Source organism: Thamnophis sirtalis, unplaced genomic scaffold (assembly GCF_051295495.1).
Source record: "Thamnophis sirtalis isolate CommonGarterSnake01/CBP01778 unplaced genomic scaffold, rThaSir2_p1.2 scaffold_7, whole genome shotgun sequence".
Taxonomy (NCBI): domain Eukaryota; kingdom Metazoa; phylum Chordata; class Lepidosauria; order Squamata; family Natricidae; genus Thamnophis; species Thamnophis sirtalis.
The window spans coordinates 43,873,422-43,881,429 of record NW_028261387.1 but is presented as its reverse complement, the minus strand read 5'-3'; positions in this window follow the sequence as shown (position 1 = coordinate 43,881,429).

Genomic DNA, 8,008 nt, shown 5'->3' with positions numbered 1-8,008 from the left:
CCAGTGAGGCAAGCGCGAAAGCCCCGCCAAAGCCCCGTCGTCGTGTCCGCCATAGAGCAGGACCGGGTCCCGTTCTATGGCGGACGTGGCGCTGGGACTTTAAAGTCCTGCCACTGGTGCCTGCCGCCACTTTAAAGCCCCGGCGCCGTCCGCCATAGAGTGGGACTTGGTCCCGCTCTATGGCCTGGTCCCGCTCTATGGTGAACACAGCGCCAGGACTTTAAAGTCCTGCCACCGAGGCCCTGCCTCCACTTTAAAGCCCTGCCACCGGGGCCTGAGTGGCCATGATTCCCCCCTCCCCAGCCAGCCAGTCTATCCAGCCTATTCCTCCCCCGCCACCTCTGTGTCCAACAGGCCAGGCATCTTGCATTTATGGTGGACATAAACACGAGACGCCTGGCCTGTTGGACACAGCGGCGAGAACATCCCTGCCGCTGCCGGGCTCATGAATCCCCCCTCCCTCCATCATTTATCATTTTGAATCCCCCCCTCCCTCCGTCTGATCCACATACCTTTTCCAGTTGTGAATTTCCACTCTCCTCTTGTCCGCCCGCCATGATGAAAATGTAAAAAATTAAATAAAAAAGCAACTTACTTAGGCAAGGCTGCCAAGGCATGATTTGCTGCTCCCAGATCAGGAGGTGGGAGAATCACGTGCCTCCTTTGCATAAGGAATTTTTTGCCTTTTAACCCTTGCTTAACTCTGAGCAAGGGTTCAAAGGCAAAAAATTCCTTATGCAAAGGAGGCCCATAGTTCTCTCGCCTCCCCCTACAGTTAGCACTAAGCAGACTCAGAGTCACTGTGACTCTGGAGTCTGGCAGCAACTACCTTAGCCTTTTTAATTATTTTAAAATTTCTTTTCTTTTCCTCATGACACTGGTGAGGCCCCGCCTACCCTGCCTCCCCTGCCTGCATGTCCCTGCAACTTTATCTCTTCTAGGACTATACTTCATTCCCCATGCAGTTTCATCCAACTCTGCTATTGTATTGTATTGTATTGTATTGTATTGTATTGTATTGTATTGTATTGTAATTACTCATAATCTTGTATATATTTATATCTATTATCTTATACACGCTTGACAAAACAAATAAATAAAATAAAACATATTTTATTATGTTTACCAGGTTATGTGACCCAATCTATTTCTTGTTTTTTTTCCAAATAACCCAAATTGATTAAAATGCTTAACCAGGGCTTGGTAACAGGTGTGATGATTCATAAATTGTGGCAAAATTGAGATGTTGTTCATTCATGGAGAATTCGTCTGGTCAAACTTATAAGGATCCGGTTTGTAGTTTGGTGAAGCAGTTGAGGAATGCTTATTCATCTGTCTTCCTCCCTAGAGGCACATATCACATCAAGCCAACTTAGGCAGGCATGTCAGTATTATGAGGGGCTGTGGCTGACCTCATCTGTCCAATGGAAGAAGATAGCCAAGATTCAAGTCTGTTGCTTGGTTGATGTAAATCACTACTCTACTTCCAGAAGAATTAAGCTACTGTGTCACCAGGCCCAAATTCATCAGGCTTTTCCCAATTGTGCAGGTTGTTAACCCAGTCATAGTGCAGCTAAGTCTCCCCCCGCTCCTGGGGGGAAACACATCAAGTCTTTCACTGCAGCCTGCTCTAATCAATTCAGGCATCTGATATCAGAGGAGACCCAGTATGGCCGCCAGCCCTGGTTACTGTAGATGGGGAACAGCACTATGTAGTTCAAGATATACTACATACCAGGTGGTGCACAGAGGGCGGTTACAATACCTTGTTTTATGGAAAGGTTATCCCCTGTTGGAGGCATCATGGGTTCATAGTAAGGACTGTAGGGCACCCCATCTGGTGGTGAAATTCCACCACAGACATCCCACAAAACCGGGGGGAAGGGGTCCTTCAGCTCCTAACTGACTGTAATGTTTATCTCCCCAGATGCTGTTTCAGTGGTAGAGGGGCAGCATGTCAGCTCCAGCGAGCCCAGAGGCCCGGAACTGCCATTTTGGGGGAGGGGGAGGGGGAGGAACTGGCCCAGCTGCCAAGACTCATGCTTACCAAATGGAGATCTCCCTCCTCCACAAGCAGTCCAGCTGAGAACTCTACAAAGCTGTTCACTGACTGCCGGGTGGTTTCCACTGAGAACATTCCAGAACTGAGAACTAACTGAGAACAATCCATGATTAATTTCCGGGTGGTTTTCACTCTGAGTCACGAGATCATGGCTATGCGTTTGCATGGGGGTGGGGTTTAGCCTAATTACCAAGTAACTATAAAAGGTGTTGGGGAGCACCGGGTGTCAGCTCTGACAATTTATTCATTGCCTTAGTGCTTTGTTGGTCAATTTGTGCCGTAGGAAGATAAACTGCATTTTCAAACTGTCTCTGTGTTTGGCTGTTTTCATTAACCCTTTGGAAACTGACATACTGCTTCGAACAGAGGTCTCCAATCTTGGCAACTTTAAGACTTGTGGACTTCAACTCTCAGAGTTCAGATGGCTGAGGAACTCTGAGACTTGAAGTCCACAAGTCTTAAAGTTGCCATGGTTGGAGATCCTGGCTTAAAAGGTGTAAGAATACAAATGTCAAAATTAGAGGCTTATTAGAAAATTCAAAGTAGGATTACCAGAGCAGGGTGCAGAAATCTGGATCACCATCAAACGGCAGCAAAGCATTGGTTTTCTGTATCTATTTCTGCCCTCTAGTGGTCTTTGAGAGTTTTCTAACCCAGATCCAGCAGCCCTAATAAAGAGCAGTATCATTTATTTATTTAATCTTATTTATTTATCAAACGCATACAATGTTCCAATAATTTAAATTTAATTAATTTATATTTGACATATCTTATAAAAATAACTGGGTGCAGAACTGTGTTTTTTGTTTTTTTGCTTTTGCTTTCTGGCACTTCAGGTTTTTCGCACTGGATTCGGTATACAAGGGTTGGAAATGATACCAAATATTCAGAGATGGATTTTGAAAGGAGGTTCATCCCCATCTCTCAAAAAGTAAACCTCATTCTGCTCCATCCTGGCCTCCAGGAAGGTTTGGCCAATGCTACTTGGTACAAGCTACCTGGCCTCACCCACCTGGCCAAAAGAGAAGAGATTATGTAGCATCCCTGGACTCAAAGCAATGGTTTGCTACTGTGATCTCTTTGTACTATACAGGTAGTCCTTGACTTATGACCACAACTGAGCCCAAAATTGCTGTTGCTAAGCAAGATGTTTGTCAAGAAAATTTTGCCCTATTTTAAGATCTTTCTTAAATGATTAAATTAAATTAAATGATTAAATTCTCTAATGGCAGAAAGTGAAGAGGAACTAAAGAGTCCCTTGATGCGGGTGAAGAAGGAGAGTGCAAAAGTTGGCTTGAAACTCAACATTAAAAAAACTAAGATCATGACATCCGCCCCTCTCAATTCCTATCAAATAGATGGGGAAGAAATGGAGGTAGTGACTCATTTCATTTTCCTGGGCACCATCTTCACCGCAGATGGGGACTGCAGCCAAGAAATTAAAAGATCCTTGCTCCTCGGGAGGAAAGCAATGGCAAATCTAGACAGCATACTAAAAAACAGAGACATTACCCTGCCAACAAAAGTGCGTAGAGTCAAGGCTATGGTTTTCCCAGTTGCAATGTATGGCTGTGAAAGTTGGACCATAAGAAAGGCTGAGTGCCAAAGAATTGAGGCCTTTGAACAATGGTGCTGGAGGAGACTCCTGCAAGTCCCTTGGACTGCAAGGCGATCAAACTGGTCAGTCTTAGAGGAGATCAACCCTGACTGCTCTTTAGAAGGCCAGATCCTGAAGATGAAACTCAGTGGTGGGATTCAAATAATTTAACAACTGGTTCTGTGCACTAATAATTTCTTCCAACAACCAGTTCACCAAACTGCTCAGAAAGTTAACAACCGGTTTTCCCGAAATGGTGCGAACTGGCTGAATCCCACCACTGATGAAACTCAAATACTTTGCCCACCTAATGAGAAGGAAGGACTCACTGGAGAAGAACCTAATACTGGGAAAGATTGAGGGCAAAAGAAGAAAGGGATGACAGAAAATCAGGTTGTTGGATGGAGTCACCGAAGCAGTAGGCATGAGCTTAAATGGACTCCAGAGGATGGTAGAGGACAGGAAGGCCTGGAGGAACATTGTCCGTGGGGTCACAATGGATCGGACACAACTTCACAACTAACAACAATAACAAGATCTTTCTAGTTAAATGAATCACTACAGTTGTTAAATTAGTGCAGTGGCACAATAGAATATCCTGTATTTCTCCAGCATCCTTAGGATAATGTCACTATCAACATATTGTGCAGTACAGATAGCGTTTGGTTTATAACAGTTGTTTGTAATTACAATGGCACTGAAAAATTGACTTATGACCATTTTTCACACTTACAACCATTGCAGCATCCCCATGGTGATGTGATCAAACTTCAGACAATTGGCGACTGACTCATACTTATGACAGTTGCAGTATCCCGGGGTCATGTGTTCACCTTTTATAACCTTGAGACAAGCAAAGTCAATGGGGAAGCCATATTCACTTAACATCCATCTTACTAACTTAACAACTGCAGTGATTAACAGCTATGGCAAGTAAGGTCGTAAAATGGGGCAAAACCCATTTAATAAATGTCTCACTTAGCAGCATGAATTCTGGACTCTGTTGTGCTCGTAAGTCAAGGACTACCTATATTGACAGAGAAGGGAACTGAATGTTGCATGGAGTGAGAGATGTTCCCACCAAGTCAGCTTTGTTTCTGACGATGGGGAAGCAAGAAAAAGAGTGTTTAAAATTGTTCTCTGGCTAGCTAGGATTACATGTGGTTTGGGATCATTCGCAGTGATTTATAAATAATGATTTACTGCTTTTGGCAATAAACATTGTAATCAACTGGTTAAAGAAATCATGAATTAGAATAATGTAAGTATCTAGTCATGCAGGTCATCATAGACTTGTTCTTTACTGAAATCTAAGCATATGATCCAAAAATGATCTGATATTATTTTAGAGTTCATTGAACTGCAATAAATTGGGAGCCATCATGTGCCAAATCAATGGCTGTTTATTTGGTTACATTCAGTCAGATTTCTCAAGAAATTCATCTGTTCCCTTGGCTTCCTCCATGTGTTAATTTTGGCACATCTTGCTTCTTTTCTCCACCTTTCCCCCCCATTTTCCTGCCATCACATCATCAACTCAGCTGACACTGAGTGAGAGGGATGTTGGTAGCAACAGACATCTTTATCTTTCTTAGTAATGATGTCAAGAACAAGGTTTCTGTCACCAAATGCCCTATTTAAAGATCACAGCAGCAGGGTCCCCACCCGAAGATCATATTAAGTGTAAAGAAAAATAACAGGCCTATTCCTGGGGGAAAAGCACTTGAAGCAATGTCTGCAAAGCAATTGCTTTAGGAAGCAGAAATTACATGAATATATTTACAAGGAGGAGTTTTATATACAAAAGAACTCAGTGCATAATTCTTTCAAGATTAATTTAGGGCAAATATATCTGTCTTCAGGTTTCCCCTGTTCACATTATGCGCAAGACTTTCCATTAGTAATAAAATGAGATGTAGTAGAATTTTCTGAATACAGGCAGTCTTTGACTTATGACCACAACTTCTGTTGCTAAGCGATGTGGTTGTTAAGCAACTTATGTCTACTTTTATGACCTTGTTGTCACAGTTGTTTAAGTGAATCACATGAGCATTAAGGAAATTCGGTATTTGTTAAGCAAATCCTGATTCCCCAATTGACTTTGGTTATCTGAATTCAGCTGAGAAGGTCACAAATGGCAATCATATGACCCTGGGATGTTGCAAGTGCTCACATTTTGATCACGTGACTGGTCATAAATGCAAGGACCAGTCATAAGTCATTTTTTTCAGCACCATTGTAACTTCAGAATAGTCACTAAAAATGGTGGCCAGTCAAGAAATATCTGTATTGTGCAACACCACAATGTTCAATAAGAGATGTTATTTTATTTTCCCCAAATGGAAATATAGTAATTTATTTTGTAATCAAGCATTAAACCTAGGAGGTAAGCAGCTAGCTTCAACAGCAATGTTTCCATCCCACTCTTCCAGATTCAGTATTTGATTGCAAGAATAACAAATTCAAATCATTTTATAGTTCTTTCAGAACTGACAGTCTTTTAAAACTTCATTCTGATGTACCAAATAAATATATAAAATATATATTTTAAAGAAAATACACTTTGAATAGATCTTATCAAACTACTGAACCATTATTCTACTAGTTTTATATTTCCCCTTTCCAGCAAGTACTGAATGTACCCTCAGAATGTGTCTTCAGTTCACTTCATAACTCTATGAATTAGGGTGGGCTGAGAAACTGACCAGCCTATAATCAGTCAGTGGCTGAAGATGAATTTGAATCAGACTTTAAATTCATACAAAAGCAAAGAGAAGCTGAAGGTTTTTGTATTATGAGTATGTATAAATTCAGGAGCCTTCTTGGTAGATATATACAACATAGGACTAAAGCAATTGCACAAAACTGAACCACAAAAAAAGTCAATCACATTTTAAACTAGAATGTTGAAAGATCCAGTTTTTGACTGGTTTGTAAATATATGAGTTAGATGAATCTAGAAAATAGAATTAATTAAACTAAAGTAATATTAAAGTAATGTTGGAAGGCCAGCAACTACATTATATGTGACTTGGCCATAAAATCCCATAGGCTATATTATATACATATTTTAAAATAAATGTTATTTTCCTTAAAATACCAAAATTTAATAAAGTTTGGTAAAAAATCACCCATAGAAATAAAACAAATAGAAAATAGAAATTTTAAATGGCAAACAAACAATTCAATCCAACTACCTGTATTACTCCCCCTAAAAAATCCTTACATGGAAACTTATACTTGTGAAAGGAAAATAGAAAAAATAAACAACTAAAACAAAGGAAAAACTGATGTAACATTTCTTTTTTAAAAAGCTAGTTTGGAATTGCTTGTTGGATGGAGTGACAACATGCAGTACTCACAGGCTATATTACTGTGTATTATATTAATCTACAATGTTAATCTAACTTATTTTAAATCTTTTTTTCTTAAATAAAAACATTTTTACAACAAAGCATTTTGAAGGTTAAACTTAAGGCAAATTTAAATTTTAGAAAGTAGTTTAGATTAGTTTTTCAGAATTGAGAAGCCCTATTAATTAAGTAGATTCACTCAATCAAATTATTCAGCTGTCTACAAATTAATCACCTTCGCTTTCTTAAAGTGCCAGCACTGCTATATCCAGTTAAACGTTACTGTATGGGATTTGTTTGCTTTTGGTTTAGTTTGTTGTATGAATTCAGCTATTCTGATATGAAACCATGGCTTAAAGTGTTGTATGATCCGACCACTGTGGTGTATTCAACAAAACAAGGATTAAATATGCCATAGTTTAATACAATGTGTAAATTTAATCAGCAATGTTTTGCAAAAGTGCGAACTGATGCTGTTCCTGATTAAGCTCTCCATCACCATCATCATCATCAATTATTATCAATCATCATCATCAACAACAACAACAAGAGGTTTCAGAGCCTTTTGCTCCCTTCCTGGCTCCCAATACTAAGAATACAGTGTTTGAGGCTGGAGGAGGAATAGGACCTGCTATAAGAGAGCAAAACAAGCTCTCAGCTGGGACATCCACAGGAGATGGGAGATCAAAAAAGTAAAAATTATAATTATGACCATGCAATCAAAATTCTGCCCCTTTTATGTCCATTGTAGATGTTCCTGCTCTCAGCTCTCCATTGATTATGCACTATCGTTGATGTTGATCCGTAGGGACCATATTGATCAATTTTCCAGCTCCCCATGGTCAACTAGCTTTTACCTCATTAGGTAACAAAATGTCTTCAAGCAAACAACCAAGCTCAGAGAGCACCCAGGTCTCTATATGTAGCTAAGTTTCTCCCATGTTTCTGTGAGTCCTTCAGGTTGCTCTTTTAAATCTCCCTTGTCCATGTTTTATG